This window comes from Mastacembelus armatus, chromosome 6, assembly GCF_900324485.2.
Source record: "Mastacembelus armatus chromosome 6, fMasArm1.2, whole genome shotgun sequence".
Taxonomy (NCBI): domain Eukaryota; kingdom Metazoa; phylum Chordata; class Actinopteri; order Synbranchiformes; family Mastacembelidae; genus Mastacembelus; species Mastacembelus armatus.
The window spans coordinates 15,525,467-15,545,925 of NC_046638.1; the positions used below are offsets into that span (position 1 = coordinate 15,525,467).

General features: G+C 37.8%; 1 protein-coding gene across 1 annotated transcript in view; it reads right to left on the minus strand.

Annotated features, from left to right (window-relative positions):
* kiaa1549la (KIAA1549-like a) overlaps positions 1-20,459 on the minus strand; it is a 75,571-nt gene that overhangs the window by 45,616 nt on the left and 9,496 nt on the right. The window lies entirely within an intron of this gene.

Consider the following 20,459-nt stretch of genomic DNA (forward strand, 5'->3'; position numbering starts at 1 on the left):
AGTCTCAACAAAGCCTGAAGGTTCGTCAGACTGAGGCGGTCATCCTCTTAATACATTCCATCTCAAAGGCACCTTGTCATAGTGCCATTGAAAGATGAGAAAAAGAAAAAAAAAACAATGCTGACCGTCTGACTGGCTCACTGACCACCTCACTGGTTGACATGGTTTATTGCATCTAATCATTTGTTCTGAAGAAACAGATTAGGTCTTGGAATTATTCCAGGATGACATCAAGTTTCTTCTGTTTTCCATGTAAGAGGGAAGCAAATGTTGGGCAGACCACTCCCTTCAGCCTGTAAGTGTGCTCCCTGCGTCTTTGCAGAGGACTAGTTAGTTAAATGACAGTGATTCTAAGGGAGAGAGGCTTTACAGGACCGACTCTGGGCTTAGCTGCTGTATATCTGCTGGACACCGGCTATAAAGCATTTCAACCACCAAGCCATTAACTAAAACCACTGAGCAATCTGTTCATTGTTATAGGATATGAAATGATATATTGTATGTCATTAAAAGAGGGAACTAAATCACTTGACTGTTCATATTTCAGGGTCTACCTGTATGTTAGTGCCAGAGTTTGAGAGAAGAGAAAACAAAAGAGCTAGAAACAGGGCAGGGTAAGTTCCCTCCACTGGGAGATTAACATGCTTGTTAGACTTCACTAAAGAATCATCTTTCTAATTGTTCCAACTCATCTCATTCAAGACCACCACAGCTTTTCACTGGCTCTGGGGTAAATACTAACAGCTAGCTGGTCTTCGGTATGAATGGATATAATTCAACTCTTTTCTGTGAGAGCTTTACCCTATTAAGGCGCTAATAGCTATAACTAAGAATGTAGTTAGGTTAATAATCTTATCTATCTAACTATCTATCTTATCTAATCTCATTTAATTGTCATTTGGGGTGGCAGGTATGTCTGAAAAGGAGCCGATATCTGGAGACAACAATTATGAATCAATTCCTCTGAATGCATTAATGGATGGATATACGGAGGGATGAATAAATCAATCGATGGACAGTGGGATGGATGGAAGGACTGTACCATATACACACAGTACAGTCTAACTGTTTGAAGTGTTTTCTCCTCCAGCAGTTAGCCACCTGTTCTGGCTGAGAGCAACATATGTGACAACCATCAGACCTCTGACAAAACGCTAGGAAAGATGAACCTCCACTGAGATCAAATATGGACAGGACAGACAGATGAATTGATGAGTACAACAGAAAGTGTGGATTAAAGATGGATAAATGTGGATCAGGGCAGAAGTGACCTGCTTTATCTATTTGGACAAAGCACACAGACATTTTTTGCCTATTTCCATGTTAAAACATTCAGCTTATAGCAGATTATGAGACTCATCACATGGAAACAGTGCACAAAGCACTACTTGCTATTTACAAAGCTTTAGACCAATGTAATTCTATGTATTGACCATAGTGCCTTGCCAGCTGGCACTTTGTGTCCACTGCTGAATCTCTGTAAATGCGAACACACTCCAATGAAGCTACGAAGGACACTGCAAGCTTTCTGAGCATTCACACTAGCTGTTCCCAGGTGCCTTTGCTAGCATAACAGTAAATGTCTATGCATGGCCATGGCTTTGCCCTCCTCAGTCCTGTGTTGTAGAACTGTGGGCCAAGCAGAGTTGATCCATGCTGCCACCCTGACTGTGAGCAGGACAGGTGGATAGGAAGTGTGAGAATGGTACTGAGCCAAATGGTCGTCAGCTCTGAGGAGCTCCGAGCGAAAAATGAGGTGGGGGGCTTTGGTTAGCAGATTCTGCCAACTACCCAAGTGGTGGCAGGTTTTCATTATAGTAATAATTAAAAAAGGCCAGATGAAAAATAAGCCTCATCTTACAAGATTTTGTTTATGAAACTAGTCCAGATTCCCCTGAAAACACTGTAGTTAAACCTCCTTAGTCCAAGCAAAAGTAGGGTTATGATCACTGGCAAGTCTTCCAGCCTCAGAAAATGATGAAACAAAGAAGCACAATATGCCAAAAGCCAGATTCACTAACAGTCAACTTTTTGCAAAAGATGTTTTCAGTATTCAGTATCCATTCCTACAGATTAGTGAGAACATGTTCAGTGGAATTCATTTAAATGTTATCACCAACCAGTACTTGAGATTACAAAAGAGTCTCAGGATAGCGTCGTCTTATCTCAAAGCTGTACAAAGGAAATTTATACACTACACCTTCAAATGACAGCAAGGAAAAACTGACTGATTTGAAATTCCCATTTCACTGACTATGAACCATATTACATTCACCAGCAAAATTTACATTTCTAATGAACATCTTAAGTAATGTCATATTGGTCACTTTGTGAAAACTGAAATATTTGAACCAGCACTGGTTTATGACCAAATACCTGGAAAAAGTCTGACCCTATAATCTGGTTTTAACTATTAACCACATTTACGGTAATAGGCAAATAGGACACAGCAGCTATTCTGGGACTAGACAAAGTTAAAACTATGTCATAGACCAAACGAGTAAAAGCTGCATAGAAATGCAAAGTGTGTTTAGGTTCAGCTGTTGGTGACAAGGTCTGAGTTTAGGTTCATTTCTGAAAGGTTATTTTATGCAAAAGCAGAAAATAAAGGTCATACCATTGACGCAAGTGTTGCAGGGTCATGAGGAGTAAATCTTTGAACATGAGGTAATGTTTTTCTTGTGCCTGCGTGCCTTTTAGATTTGCTTTAAATAAGCCCTTTACAGTTAGAGTAGAGTTGGGTAGTAAGTTCTGGCAGTTCTGATATTGTCAATGTGGCATGAGAGTGGGTGTAAGGATGGTCCCAAGCCAGTTGGTTTTGCCCAACAGATTGAGCCCAACCAACAGGATGGACGTGAAACAATTTCCTGGAACTATTCAGGGCATCCATCTGTCTGCGGAGGCAAAAACAGGAAAACAATTTGGGTGGACTGTCCAAAGGATGGATGGCGAGGTGTAAAGATCAATCAGATATTGGGGGGGGGGGTCACTAATGAAAGTCATGTCTTTACTAAAAACTACACAGAGGTGTTATGCATGTTAAACCGGGTGGGGGGGTCATTAGTCTGACCTTTTTATGTTTGGCAGCTCTTCTTAAAGAACTGCTGCCAAAGTGTGGAAAAACTGCCTGACAACAGCGTCTACCCTTTGTGTGAACAGACTGTAACAGATTATCATACAAGCTGAACAGTGAATACAAAGAGGAAGCACAGTTTCAGCTTTACCAGATGAGAAAATAGCTCATTTCAAGATGATTCTGATAGGGTTTATTTTATTTTATAATTTTTTTCCTAATTATCAGCTCTCAGGGTTGAGAAACAGAAAGATGAGAGATGAGTTGGAGAAAATTACATCTGTTGCTCAGGAAACAACACAAAGAACAGTTTTTTTTTTTTTTTCAGAAAAATACTAGTGATGTTTTTTTTTTTTTTTTTAAATGTTCAAACTAATAAAGCATAGAACATAAACATACCTACATTAAACTGTTATGAGACATTGAAGCACAGTAGATGCTTAAATCCCAGCACATATCTCAGGACTCTTGTTCTTAACTTTGACTTAAAACCTGACTTTTTAACAGACTTCAGCTCGTCAGTCATTTTGTATTTGTGACTTGACGTGATTTCTCTCGGGATGTCACATGGCAGCTGCTTTGATCTGGTGTTTCACAAGAACATGGGGTTTCATTTGAAAGAGGACCACTTGATCTGCGATTGACAAGACTGATTAGTGAAATATCAAACTCAGATCATTTATTAAATGTTGTATTTATAAAAGTTCAATTTAAAAGTTAATGAATCATTTAATTGTACAGCATCTCAGCCATTCAGAATATTTTGCAGTCCTTACACTGTATACTTTACATAGGATTGAGTAGGTTTTCACCTTTTGTTTGTGTGTATGTATAGATATTATATGGGGGTGGGGCAGCACAAAAAGTCACAAAATGTCAAACTGTAGTGCCATTTTTCATATCAGTTTAAGTCTGGGTGAGGCACCACATTCTGGGTGTTTGCAGTGATTCTGAGGTAAATATAAAAGAATTGCTGTGCCAAACCGTGTCATCCAGTTGGAAATTGCTATAATGAAAAATTGTTATAACTTTTCCTGTCTTTTTGAACTATCTGTGTTCAGTTTCTACTTTAAAACACATTCTGTGTAACAAAGCTTTGATAGTTGTGCCTACAAATCAAAGATGATAAGAAAAAAAGAGATGTCTTAAATCAGAGATTTATATCTAAGTGAATTAAGGAAACGTATTGGAGCTTAAATAAAAGATGTCAACCTTAGTGTACTGCAAAACATAAAAACAACAAATTAATGTGTGGTCATTCAACAGATGTTAAGAAACAATGCAGAGACCGAATCTATTTGCAGTAACAATAACTCGACAGCCCCTATCAGCTTGACAGCAAGGCTGCTTTTGCTGCTGAGTCTCCACAGCAACCACAGGGATGCTGTCACCAGGGTAACCATTACCATAGATAAAGAAGGAAACAGAGTGTTCTGTGCTTATGTGACGTCTGTCCTGTCTGTCGTGTATCGCACTGAAATACAGCTGTAATGACAAGGAGCTGTAATAAGGCGGGATGATATTATCAAAATAAACACAAAGCAATTTCACGCAACCACTTTCGACTTTGTACGTGAACCGAGCACAAAATTAATTTGTGTCATTTGATAAATACTGACAAGGATTTTATGGAACGCAAATATCTAGTGATAAAATGCAGTACATTGTTTATTATTTCTTTGTTTTGTATTATCACAAACACCCAGAGTGCTTTACATCAGATAAAACTCAACCTACACAGTGCCCTGTATTTGTACAGCTTATGAAAAGAGACAACATTAGACTGTATTTTTAATGGCAGGATTAAAAATAAATATGAGGGCTTAACACATTGTGGCAACTGTTCAAAGATAAATGATAAGTGGACCCATAAATTCTTTATTAATCTATCATCATAAATTATGATCAGTGGGGAATAGCAGGTGTTGTTTTCATGAACAAGGGACACAACAAAAACTGAACACAAAACAAAATAGATTGATTTCAAATTATTTATCCCTGTCATTTTAAAAATGCCACATTTCAGCTATGGATACACTAAGTTACCAGTTTATTAGGTACACCTAATAAACTTAAATGAATGTAGTCTTATCCTGCTTATGCTGTAATAAATCCTTCATCATGAAGCTGATAATGTACAGTTTTTGTTGGAACCACTATAGGATCATTTTGGAAGATTAGTTTCTTGGTGTTATTGAACTGATGATTTGCATTATACTACCACTGTTTCTATTATTTTGTCCACAGTAGTGTGAACAAAAATGAACATTCTAACTTTAGTGAAGGAGCATTGATTGAAGGACTGCTTTAGTTTTAGCCAGGTGTAATACCTAAATAAATACCTAATAAACTGGCAGATGAGCGTGTTTTATTAGGAGGGGTCGGTATATGACAGGGTGGAGATTTGAGAGCAAAACTAATGAGCTGGTGTCAGCTGTACAGTATATTTAGACCTGGGTAGTACGGCCTTCTATTTGACATGAGAGGCCAGTGGGCTCAAAAGGTTTGCCCCCTGTTGAGTGACCTACATCAAAATACCCAAACCTCCATGTGGTGTACAGCTCCATTGCACCTTTAGAAACATCTAAAACAAGAATTTTTAAAAATTTCCCTTATAATCTATCAAACTGCTTGAAAACTGGATAACTAGTGTTAGAAATGCACCTGCATTTGTTATAATATTCTGCTATTTCTCTGCCCGAGATGTCGACTTTCAGCCAGATTCTTGACTGGACAAATTGTTCTGCTTTAATGAAGAGGTTAAACAATATAACAAACTCAACAGATGGATGACACCGCATCAGCTCATGGCAAATTGGATTATTGGGCTCAACAGTTCAACATATTACAGAGATACAGTTCAAATGTAATCCAAATGCCCCTGTACTGAGCACATACTAAACCATAGTGATCACCTTCAAAACATCATGTGTGAGCACATGTTTTAATGTAGTCCTGAACCTGGAAAATCTATTGCATCCTGTTAGTAGTGACAAATCCCAAACACCATAAAGGATATAACATTTCCTATAGAACTGCCCTAATCTACACTACAGGCCAATACAGTTTTAGCAAATACAGTAGTAATACAGTAAACACGTTGCACAGAAAATAACTTTCTAACATATTACTCACATTACATTACACACTGGTACACCAAAGACATAAAAGAAACACCTCAAATATATTCAGATTCACACATTACATTTCAGACTGAAAACAACTGATAAACTCCTATTTACCAAAAACCAAAACTTAAAATTACAAAAAAACATTTGTAACTTTAATATACACTAATTTGCTGTTTTAGTCATCAGCCATTGGATTTTTGATTATTGTTCATTCTTCTACTACATGCAGTCTATCTGACAATATTTGGTAATATGAGAAGCTGGATGTCGATTGGAAAGATTGAGAGAAACTGGCAATCAATTAAATGGACCCTGCCTGCCCTCCTTAACACAAACAATTAAAGTGTTTTATGTCTATGCAAGGTATAACAGCACTGTTGGTGATCATAATAAATGCAGCTGTCAAATAGTTAGTGGCAGATTATTACACTGCATTCCAGAAATGTCAGAAAGTTGGCAGCAAAGTAATAACAACACAGTTTTGTAGACAGCTGGAAGATGCAAGAATCTGAATAATACAGGGCAGCCTCTAGGGATATGTATTATTGCTGCACTGGTATCTATTGGCCTGGCTTGACTGCCCCTGTGCTGCTTTGCCTCTTAGCAGGCATCTGGTGTTATCTGGCATTATTAAGGTTGCCTGTCCACCTTCTCTCACTTGGCTCCCTGGGTGGCTTTAACATGTTGTTCCGCTGCTGACTGATTATATTGTTTAGAAACCAGTAGTTACTCTTTTAGTTAGTTGCCTAGTTAAAAGGGCAAAGAGAGAGACAGGCCGCATGCTGTATATCAACAGCAGTGTAGGAAGCTGCTTGACAGGAAACACAGAATGAACAACAGTTAATTTTTGCTTTATTTAACGGCTGATCAGTCAGAGTAATTAACAGTCTTCACAAATTGCAGTTTTGTTTCTGTCTTGCTATCTATTTCTAAGATATTAGGTTGTTTTATTTATTTCTAACATATTTAGTTGCATCAAATAATTGATACTGGGTTTCATGAAAATGTATATCAGTTAAGTTAAATGTGCATCAACTGTTTTAGCCACTCGGGGTAAACAAGTGGTGGACGCTAGGGTTGGCTGAAAAAAACGACATTAGCATTAGACTCCAATCTGTTAAAAATTGATTTCTGTAATAGTGTTGACAGAGCAAAACGTGTAGAACTGCATGGTCAGGGTGCAGCACACAGACAGTGTACTGCACATGGCTTGTAGCATTAGTTCATCTTCAGAAAAAGAGCACATATTAATAACCTGATAATGAGCTTTGAAAGCTGAATATGGAAGACTTTGTAAATACTTGGTAGAACATCACCAGCAGACTAACTCTGGCATTAACAAAAAGATACAGCTCAGCGACACAAATTTTTCATTTTCTAGTTTTCCATCGGATAGTTCATGGCTAGAAAAGTGAAAAACTGAGTTAATAACTTAATTTTACATTGGTATAACAAATGAAAAGTAGTATTTTAGAAAATTGATTTAATTTACAATTTTCTATTTGTCTGATCTGAAACAACTGAAAGACAATTGAACCGATAGGTGTTACATGCATTTTTCAGAAAAAAAGCAACACAGCTGCAGCGACAAAGGAGACAGAACTGGCACTTACTGCTTGAACCAGTAGGTGAGTTTGAAAAACATAGTTACTTTAATTTAACACCACACTTAGTTTCTTTTACCAGTAGGCTAGTCAGTGGTTTTATTTCAACATATAGTGGCTTCCAGTCAAAACACAATACAGTTTCAACAAATTTCACCTGCAAATCATTATAATCCTTTTCAACATTATATTTTACTTTTAATCTTGACATTTCAACTTCATTCTCGATATAAAATGACACTTGTTCTAAAAGGACTATCGACACAGTGCATCTATAACAAAGGGCTGTGCAGCCTCTAGATTTTATTCTGAACTGTGGTGAAATCCACACTGTACGTATCAGGAAGTATCGCTGTAACTACACTGACTGATTGATCATAAAAACAATCATGTCAGTAAAGATAAATCGGCTACTGTCTAATCTGATTTTTATCTGCTTCTCCCAACACAAGCCTCTGAAAATGAATGCTCTCCAATCAGCATTATGATATGAACTGTATGAATGAGAGAATGAAACAGCCTGTCTGACAGCTTCTGCAGACTCAACAGGAGAGAGAAGAGACAGAAACTCAAGAGTTTCAGGAAGACAGCCTGCCAGTGAGCAGGTTAGTTTCACAGAGCCTGAGGTTAAATATTAAATAAACAAAAATATCTGAGTTTCTGACTCAGGGTTAAACTACTCTGAGTTTTTATTAAACCCATTTTCTGGAATAACCCCCAGTGTGGACATTAACATACATATGTAATCACTGCATATTTAAATATCCACCAGTCAGAGGAGTCATAACAGTATTAAGTCTGAGGAGTCACTCAGTAATTTCAGTTACACAGTAGTATCTACATAAAGTCATAAGAGACTGAGAAATATGAGTAAGCATACCCTGAGTGTGTTAAGAACAATATGTAATCTTGCTTTAAATATAATCTTGAAATATCTTTTTTTTTTACTGTCTGTATGTGTGCTGCCATTCCTACATTTAAAGAGGAATGACATTTTTTAGGATTATATTTCAAGGGTCTACTAGAAAACCTTTTCAAAAGGGCACAAAATTATACTTCAAAAATTACCAAAGGCAAACCATACATTTGATTACTGTCAGTGACCAAATTTGTGTGTTGAAGAGGTTTGTATTCAAATAAGCGAGAGTGACTGTATTATTTTAGGAAAGAAAGTTGTGCACCTGAATGTCATATTGTATTCTTGGTCTAAAAGAGACATGGAATTTTCTGGCCTGTAATAGCAAATGAATAACCCAGTATTTGATGTGCAATATGATACGCACGAGCACACAAAAATGAAATTCAACAACATAAATGTCAAAGAGTAGTTTACAATTATGATTAAGTTTGATTACACACCTTTGGAGCCCGATAGAGACTGGATTAACATCATATATATATATATATATATATATATATATAAAATTCTGAACAAATGCACACATGGCAAAAACATCAGTAAGGAAATACGTATGCAGTCATGCAGTAATTAATAAAAACACAGGCAGGCAAGCAGAAGGCAGCATGGTGCCTCATCTGTGCTGCTCTGTTGCAGAGTCCCATGTGACTGGCTGACAGTCATGTGACTAGCTCTGGGGCACTCGGTAGGTCAGACGGTCTCGTCTACACAGAACCAGGGAGACATCCTGGGCTGACGTGGCGTGCACCTACATTGATACATGCACTCCCAACACACACACACACACACACACACACACTAACAAGTCAGTAGACACTTACTCTGAGGAACAGTGGACCACTCACAAACACTCAAAGACATTTTTAGCAAAAATAGACACACAACACTCTCTCTCCGCTTTCTGTTTTTATACGCAGATATAAACAGACATATACACAATACACCACTCTATCTCCACTTATTCCACTTATTCTTCTGTCTTTCTATCCCACACAGATTGTACATCACAGCCTGTGCAGAGATGGCTATATAAAAAGTCACATTTATGACAGCTTATAAAGTAACCATCTGGTATCTCAGCCAGATACAAAGAATAAAAAATAAACACTGACTATAAGGCTTAAAGTTTGTTCCACATTAAAGGCCTGAAGTACCTATATCAAAGAAAAAATATTGTGTTAAAACCTTTCAGAAGACTCGAGAGATGAAATGCAGATAGGGTAGGGCAAGATCGCCAGACAAACATGCATATTAAAGGATAGGCAGAAACAACAACAACCTTGGAAACCTACTATAAAAACAAAATAAGAGATGGGAAGCTTGACCTGAACATATTTGATTGATTAGTTGTAGTTGTGTACAGACAAGCTGAGACAGACCGAAGGCTGTGAAGATGAGAGGCGACAGATTAGGTATACATTGCTAAACAGTTTTCAACACCCTCCCCAGCTGGTTACAGCTAATGCCAGTGCTGTGTTCAACAACTTCCCATCTGGCCAGTGCTGTAGCTGCCCGCGCTGTGGTTACTATGACCACCTGAAACACTGCTCAGTGTTAAACCAACAACGTGCCACAGACAGTGGGGAGGTTATTCACCACTCTAGGTAAATATATGTTCTACTCACCGGACTTGGCACCTTTTCAGTCATTTTGTGTGATCTACAGCAGTAGTGGCAGTAAAACCACCACAGATGGAAACATCTTCTACTATCATACACACCACACCTGAGCCTGTGCCATTACATATATTCAAATATGTGATCATGAAGAAAATAAATATAACCTTTCGTTTTCAGTGTAAACTGACAGTTTTCCAGAATCTAATACTGTTGTTACAACCTTGCTAATAAAAAAAATCTGGACTAGTTACATCATGACCAGTGGTTTGTCACTCTATTTGCAGACCATCATTACCATTATTAGCTCAAAGTATTATTCTGTATAAAAGTATGATTCTGTGTACATAATTTTTTAAAGGAATGGAAGACAATGAGTACAAACCCGTCTCCATCTTAAGGGAAAAACAAGATTAAAAAAAAGTTGAGAGAATTCTGCAGTTACAGTTTGAACACACTGAGACTGAGTGATCTATGGTATTTCTTTATAAATTTTAGTTTAATAATTTATTATACATTTGCCTTGTGTTTTTTTCTGGACTTCTCAAAAAAAAAAGTCTCAAAACCTAAAATATAAAATAACACTGATAGAAGCAACCATATTACAAGCGCCCATGGTTCTCTATTCATTGGTTTTTGGAGACATACTGAAATGTCTTGTGGTCATCACTACCATCTCAAAAACACACACACACACACACACACACACACACACACACACACACACACACACACACACACAGCTGTGGAGGATCACAAATCGCTGCTGCCAGTGTGATGGCCTATAATCCTGGACACCATCAGTGCTTTCACACATATGCCTTGAGCATATTCCCCCAGCAGGATGGCCTGGATGGTGTTGAAAGCATTTGGAGGGAGCACAAATATTTGAGGGATCTTATTCAAATGGTAGAAAAGCCCATATGGAGCAAAGAGATTGGAGCAAAGAGATTACGGTTCTGCCACTCTAGTCATACAATGTAGGCAAACAGCAGGACTCAGAGGAGACTTTTAAAGGATACCCTGGTACATTTAGGAGATTTTCATATTCTTATTCTAACCTGTGTTATTTTTTTCTGAGTCTTTACTTGCGTACACATTTACCAAACTCTTGTAAAGACAGTTTCACTTGTTTCTTGTGGAAAAGAAATGCTTGTGCCTGTTTATGTTTCACACAGCATTTAAAGTATTGCTGTCATAAATCAGCAGAGGCTTAAAACATTTAGAAATAAATACTACAGCCGCCAGCATCATGCCACCAGATCAGTGCGGTAATTAGCTTGAAGTAAAGGAAAATGTTTAGATGGTAGATGCTAAAAACATTTTCCTAAAGCAAAGCGCTCTGTGGCTTAGGTGAGATGCGATCAAGAGAAGAAATCTGTCACAAAGATGAAGGAAAGCGTATTATGCAGTAGGTGACATTACACAGTCGGATTAAAGATTATGGGGCACCTGTCTTTCCTAGTCCCAAGTGACCTTTCTAAATTGCAATGCCAGAATATACCGATCTAAATCAAGAGCCTACATTGATGTAAGCAGCTCTGTGAGACTAAATGCTAAACATCACCTTGCTAACATCCTTACAATTACAACATTACCATGCTGATACTTCAAATGTAATGCTTTCCATGTCTAGCATCTTAATTTGCATCTGTAATCAGTTCTGCAGGTATTTGGTCTAATCCAGTGTTGGATGAATTAAACTGATGATGATTATCTGATAATGATTTCAAAATAATTATGGCTCATTCTGAGGGAACATGATTTCCGCATATTTCATTGCAACCTATATCATTTTTACTCAAAACATTTAAAAATGAATTCAGATGTGCTGCTGTGCGCAAAGGAAGTATGGTATTTTGATGTTATAGATATAATTAAAAGACTGACAACATGTCATCTATCAGATGATAGAATAATTATTTACCTTGTTTTACATGCAGATACACTCATGTCAAGTTATAGACATTTCAGTTCTGGACCTGGGAGCAAACACCTCACCCATATGCACACAAATGCACAAAATCTATGAATCACTTTAAGGTCTGCATTTTTTTGCTCAGTGGCATCATTCTCTCTACATCATGGAGATGATTGCTCCAGAAAATGGGAGTAGAAAAGGTCAGCAAAGGTTAATTGATTTCCTCTATCAAATTTATTCTTTGTGCAAGACATTTTCCCATAGAGTTTATATACTGTATTCGCTAAGAAAAAAAAAATCACAGATCACAGATGCATCGCAATATAACACTTTAAACAATTACTGCTTATGGTTTTGCTAAGATGAACACTATGATGCACGAATTGAAATTGCCCACACACGCACATACCTTTAGTTCATTTGGAGTAACACACAAGGGGACAAAAACTATTACATCATCTCCCTTAATCTATTTACTATGACACACACAGACAGAGCTACACAGAGTGACAATAAAACATCCAGACATACACACACAAAACCGTAGCAGCAGACTAGCACAGACACACACACACGCGCGCATAAACCCACACATCCGTACTTGCAGACGCACAAGCAGAGACAGCATGACACACTCGGATGCAGGCAAACATAGAAAACAGAGGACCACTCACACACAACAGGAGCACAGAGGACAAGACACAGACTAAAACCCACACAGACACTCAGACGCCAGCTCAGATTCCATCTCTCGCTTCATTTCCCACAGCCAACCTGCTGCTACTGAGGCCTCGCTTGATTGACAGCAACTCTATAATGACGGATCACTGTGGAAGTGTTCATATGAGTGTATGTTTGTGTGTAAGTGGGTGTATGTGAAGCAAACAGTAAGATGAATGAATAGATGGATGCTGGTTGCCTTGTTTTTTAAGGGTTTGTCCTTGTTAGCCTTAATCTGGTCTCAGTTCCACTAAAACTCTGAAGGTTTCTCAAGTCTTGAAGATACTCAACCATAAGTCAGCAGAAGAGAAGTGTATTTCTTTGGGTGTTGATCAAGCTACAGCCCAGAATTTTAAAACTGACTTTGAAATAAACAGGAATCCTATGAAAATGACCGGAAAGGTATGAAACACACATATGGATCAAGCCAACAATCTCACAGCTAAATGTTGGCTATGTGAAGACATTTCAGAGCTGTGTACTAATAAATCTGTCAGGCAAGCTGGCATTGCAGACAAAATTTATCACAACCCCAGCAGGAAAAAAGATTTGGAGAATAAATATATTTAAGCAAATGTAACGTAACAACCAAAGTGTAAACAAGGTCAAATTAAATGAGAAGCTGTGTGAGAAAGGCTGAGGACTGTAGCTTTCTGTGTAGGATGAAGATTTTCAAATGAACACTTTTGACAGAAAAGAGAGAAAACAAAAGTTTATGAAGCAGAACAGAGAACTTGTTTCCTCCTAACTAAGGAGGAAAGAGGAGTCTAGTGCATCATGGGTCAGTGCAGCTTACATCTCTGAATGCTCCAAAACTGTATTTTCCAGCATCAGGACCAAATCCTTGAGGCTCTGCAACGCAACTGCAGAGCTGTTCCAATTGAAGAAGCATGTGGTAAGAAAGTAAAACATAACTGAAATATATCTCAAAGTTTTAGCAAACACCAGGGAATTTAAAACTCACATCGACACCATAAAATGCACAAAATAGCTAACTGTTCATTTTAAACAAAAAGACAGTCACTACTGAAAACGTTTCCCAAGTTTCAGTAGTGACCCAAAAAACAACCCAGCCACACTCCAAATAAGTGTGCAGCTATGAAAATATAATATAGCTCTAGTGGATATTTAAAAAGCCAATAGTTTTCTCACTGCATCAAATTGACAAGACGGCAGTATAGTAACAGCTTGTCAAGAAAAAAGCAAAAAATATCACAAATGAAAGTTTAACCACCCATCACAGAAAATATTTTCAAAGTTTGGAACTATTCCTGACAGCCCTAAATGTTGCCCTTATTACCCAAATTAATTAATGTGCTGGGTATGGTCACTGGTGGGAAATCTCCATCCATGCAAAATGACAAGTTCAATCTGTCTGCACTACACACTCCAGACAGAACTGGGCCAGGGGTAGACAATAAGCAACAATAATGAGCTACATTTTAAGCCCAACAAGTCTGCTTGTGGAGGATGCTATTAAGGCTAAATTGTCAGAAAAGCTACACAGCTGACAGCTTTGACATATACTCGGATGAGTTCAGAAAAACAATGGTCGATACCTAATATCTTGCATGGGTCACTGGACACTCTAAAATACAGCTTAGTGGCTTTTAGTTGTGTTCTGCTCTCACACAGCAGCACACACTGCAGTTTGTTTTATTTTTAGTTTTCAATTTTCAACCCTGGCAAAGGTAAAACGGAGAGCCACGGTTTGTTAGATTAAGTAGTATCTGTTGGTGGTGGGACAACTCGGTCCAGTGTTATTTTATCAGGACAGGAATATCAAAGCCATGCAATTAAAAAAAAAAAAACAGCTTGAGAGGCTCAGCTTCTCCTCACCAGTGAGAGGTGCTTTAATTTGGTCTAAAAAAAAATCCAGAGACACAAAGTTGCACAAAGTAGAAGTTGCAAAAAATAGATTATTGCTTGTCCTGAAATGCTTTCAGACAGACAGTGAAATCTAAAATACATTAAAAACATGTTTTATGTAAGAATTTTGCAAAGTTGTAGTGTAAATAAAACATTAAGCTTCATGCAAATTAACTGCATACAGGACCAAAAATGTAAGATAAGACCAAACATATTGATGGAAGAAGTACAGAGGGCAGTCTGTGTTCAGTGGATTAAGCAGAGGTTTTTCATTCTATATAGCTGCCTGGTCCTGCTGGAAATGAGGCTGACTAGAGCAGTGAAATACAGTGACAAAGAAGGAACGTTATAAAGTTGTGGACTGTAAAACCAAAACAATAAACTAGGGGAAGACACTAAAATGGTCTGCAGAGCTAAATCACTACAAGTGACTCCTTTCATATTAAAGTCATTTGATTTTACAGTATTAATTACCTAAAATAAAACTGCTCATTATTCAGCAGACTGGCTGAATTGATGGTATTATATTATTGTATTATTATTACTGATGCATTAGTGTGTGAGCACAATTTTTATGTCATAGCCAGTGAGGGTGGACCAAATTTTGACCATATGCTGTTGACTAGATTAACCTACAATGTCTCATCATGTGCTTTGTATAAAGCAGCATAAAATGGGAATAGACAAGTATCTCAAACCATCTCCACAAATTGACATAGTTACTTTCCACCACTGAAAACTGAAATAATGATGATATCATTTCATTAACTCAATACTGGGTTGCATAAACACAGGATGAGGAGTGTATTTAAAATCTAATTACATAAAATTGTGTTTTCAGACAGCTGTCATCTGTCGGCTTTTCAAATGATTGAAGACGACATTTCTCTGGTAAATGTCAGAAAGGAGGACAAGCGTCTTTGTCGTACATCGCACACACTGACATGCATGCTGTACTGTACATATTAACGCACAGTTCAGAGCTCTAATTCACTTATGAATTCCTATTAACTCAAGTACCCCTTCAAAACAGAACACATCACACACTCATGTCATCACACAAGTGCACACTCATACACACTCAGACACTCATTCCCTCAGTCAGACACACACACATGCTTATGTGAACACATAATCATAGTAAATTGTACCAGCACTTTGACTGATGATTTTTAAACACCAGGTGAGTGTGTGTGTGTGTGTGTGTGTGTGTTTGTCTATGACTCTGTTCATAGTATTGTTATGTGTGAAACAGTATTGATTCTCCAGGAAAACCACACCTAAACAGCTGCCAGATCCACATGTGACTGCACACAAACCAATCAGTGAACTGAATGAATGTGATTGGTCCTGTGTGTTTGCCCTTACTGTGTCCCCTGTGGTGTGTGTGTGTGTGTTTTATAAGACACATATGGCGTGAGGACTGAATGCCATTTCATTAGAGTAGAAATCACAGCCATTAATCTGGTTAAGTGTAGCCCTTATTATACATTACACACACAAACTTCAACTCAGCAGAAGTATATTATTTCAGTCCTAAAGCAAAGACACTGTCCGCCAAAGATTTCAGCTTTCGTCTTGAAGCCCTCAGTGAATTTCATGCAGCCCTCTGGACAAACAGGTGCAATTGTTTTAAACATTTCACTCTTGCAAACCCAGAATCTAAACTGGGTTCCCATACATCGACATCTTACAGCTTCCTAACACCTAAATTAGGTCTTGAACAGCATGTCTTATTATGCACAGTTATGAATATTTCATGTAGATTTTTTTTGCTGGGTTGATAAATAGACAGCAGAGTGTGTGTAGGAGGTCAGAACTATGCGGGACGAGTTGATTTACAGAAGGGGAGTAATTACCTTTCTCATCAAAAGTAATTGTTGTATTTACACAGCACACCGTCTTCGGTCCACCAGACAAACATAATGAGGAAAAGAAGCTGTCATGTGGAAGTGGATTCACTTAATTGCCACCAATCACGGGACTTCTTAACCACAAATGAAGAGAAATTGAAATGCAGGCAGAAATCAAATGAGAGAGAAACAGTACATCAATAAATATAAATAAGGTCTTAGACACCCTTAAAACTTCATTATGGTATTTTATCTAAAGTTGTCTGTGACTGTGAAATGTTTATTGATATAGTGTAAGAATAAATATATTGCAAAAAACAATGTATTTGTTCAATTTACTTGTAGAAGTAAAACTCTATTAATATTGTGCAAAAGGACCCACATACACCACCTTCTTATGCCACCCTACCAAAACCTTTTACCACCCCTTTTCTACCCCACGTAAAAATGTCTAGCTCCACCACTGTGCAGAGGAATGTATTATACTTTCTAAATGATTCTGTTGTCATAACTACAGTACATTTTTTGACTGTTACTGATTATCTGTTGTCCAAACATTTCGTGGTCAGAATTACCTTGGTTCTGAAGGCACTATTTAGCTGCTATTTACATGCAGGATAATAGCTAAAAATCCTGGCTGTGTTCAAATTCAGGATAAGCTGTTTATATGAATCCTCATATTCCCATCACACGTGAGCAATATTTCAAACATTACCATGGAAACAAGAGAAAATAAACTGTTCTAGTGGAAAAGTAAGGTCATTTTAGTCTAATATCACTGTAGTACCACTGTTATATAATCACGTTCAGATGAGTCTTATGTATGGAAGCTTTATAGACTCTTTATCCAATTTGCAATTCATTTTGCAATTGACAATTCAATGTGCAATTTCAACATGCAACTTGAAAATGCATTTTGCAATTGGCAGTTCAGTGTGCAAAGTGGCAATATCAATATTAGAGGCAGGGGCGGGTCATGGCAGATGCAGGATTGAATTTTGACACCAAAAAAGTGTGGTGAAAATGAAATGAAAATGCAACTGGCTGGGGGAGCTGTTTCGTGGGCACATTTAAATAGAGACCAAAAACCCAGGGCAATATGATTTGCAATTGATTACTGCTTCAATTTAAAATTGATAATTTCATACCATAATTTGCCTTTAAACAGAATCAAAAATTCAAAGAGTCTGACCACAATGCTCTGGTCTGACCACAATGTTCGTCTTGTTTTCGTAATTTTGTGTGATGAAAGCTGTAAAAATACAATCACTTGCACTTTATAAACCCTATTTAAAGTTTATTTTGCTGTCTTTTGTGTAAACAGTGGCTTATTTAGACATCTAGCAGAAACAGAATAACATTAACATTAATTTGCATCCTGTCTTTTGGCCATATGACAGGCGTAACATATTCACTCTCTTTTGGTCCCCATAAACTCATGACATAAATAACTTGTTGTTCAGCTGCTAAATGCTCCACATTGTTCTTCTCAAGCTTGTTGCCAGCTTGGCTGTTTGGTGCTGGGTGCATAGCGAGAGTTTTTTTTTTTGTTGTTTTTGTAGTTTTTTTTTTAACTAAAAACAGCTGGTTGCTGTTACTGGAAACTATGCCATGAGACCAGTGATACAGGAACAAAACAGTAACATTACAAGCTAAAAAATCAAAACAATGAGCTGAAAGAAGCTAACACGCTGTGTACAGCTGCAGGAACTTGCGAAGATGGGTACTAATTAACTGTTTGTCACTGTGAGGACTTCACAGACCTGAGATCCACTGCTAAAATAAGAATATTGATTAGAATATTTTATATTTTAAAATCTTTTTAGACAAAAATGTGTGACTCATGCTACGTTTATCGGCACTTTTCAAACATAGTTTCCAGGTCAACACAATTTAAACCAGTTGTTCAACATGTTTAAACAAATGACTAACACTTACATTCTTCTGCAATTGCAGCAAATACTTTAGTTTCATGTTTAACCAGTTTATGAGTCTATGATGGATGTTTATAATGGGGAGGTTGGGTAACAAATTTTTCTGTTTGCCTATGGTGTGGTTTTCAGATGAGGTTTGTTTAAATCACTTCAAGTCAATGTGATCTCATCATCTGCTGCATCTCATCGACTGCTCATGTCTCTTACCTCATCAGTTCTTTTTAAGCATCTTCCCTGAACTCAGTAATTACTTGGTGAATGCAGTCTAATTTTTTGAATAGCGTGCACACGGGGAAAAACAAATGCTGCTACATACACAACTGTCAAGGCCACATGACACACCTAACAGAGCAATAGCAAGACACATGGACAGACAGGTGCACACAAACACGCAAAGACCAGCGAGCGAGTGATGGGTTGAAGGAGGGTGGTGAGCAGCTGCCGTGATATATGTTGAGCTGAAGGAGAGGAGGCCAAGTAGCTATAATTCCTTCTCTCCCAGTCAACTCTTAAGAAACAGAGGCTGGTCTTAATTCCATTCCATCTCTGACTTTCTGTTCATCCTTTTTTTTTCAGATGCTACAATAAAAATAAATCCCTGTCGACTGTCTGTTGGCCTTTTTAGGGCCAAACAACATCCTGTGGGTATAAGCAATTCATCCAGCTAGAAAAGCTTCTTCCCTACAAGTTGCATCCGAACAAATTGATTCTTCTCACATTCATCACAAGCTGGATTGCACTTTCTGTGTCCTGGGAGATACTCTAAGCAAGTAAATTTGAATTCAATAGTGGAACAGCTACTAGGCTCAAGTGGATGATACAAAATACACCTTGAAGACAGGACAGTGACGTGAGTCTCAGCACAAAAGAAACAACAAAGATTTTGGAGGTGTAGGTCAAAATCCATCTTGTGTAAAAGCCTTACAAGAAAAGCAGGGAGTCCAGACAAAAGCAATTAAATTGTTTTTGTATTTCATTGTATTTCATTGCGATAAGAAAAACAAATCTTCTTATTCACAAATCCTAAGGAAGAAGGTGAGGATCCAGAAAAGTCACTCAAGGCGCCAAAAAAAAAATTTTGCTCTCCAGCTCAGGCCACATTGTGTCAAATAAGGACCGAGCCACTTTTCAGTTTCTATCCATCGTGTACGAGAGAAATCTGATTTTTGTTTCTCTGAACAGACAGCCGGTACAACTCTGATGGTGATGGGTGGTGCTGTTATTGAGTGAGTGGCATGCTTTTCTTATATTTTCTTCTCAACAGAAGTTGAGTCAGGAAGTCACCTTCTGTCACTCCTTCTTTTTTCTTCTCATGCTGTCAGTTTTTCCCGCATTTGATATTTCCTGTCTCTTGACTTCATGTTTAACAAATCAGGAAATGAAGCTTGTTCCGTGTTAGTCTGACTACTGCTGTCGTTCAGCGCCGTCATTCAGGCCTCCATGCGTCCACTCTGAGTCCTCCAGGGGGAAATTTTCATTTCCAGGGTTGACACTTCATCTCTTCACTTGTCATTACGAGGGATAATGTGTTCTCTCCACCAGCTTGGAGATCTGTGATTTGTCGTCCGTATGTGGGGTTCACCACCTCATGGAAATCATTTTATGATACGATCAAGCCAAAACCGTTTTTCATCAATCCAAAGACAACTTGAGAGAACTTCTAAAACCACAAATCTCTGCAAGCACCAACAGCAAGCAACAACTCTCAACTCAGTGCAATGAAACTGATTTTCTGGCGTTTATAAAAGAAAAAAATTAGGAATTACTAATGAAATCTGGAAACTCATTTCCATGAGATAATTTCTCCCAATTCACATTT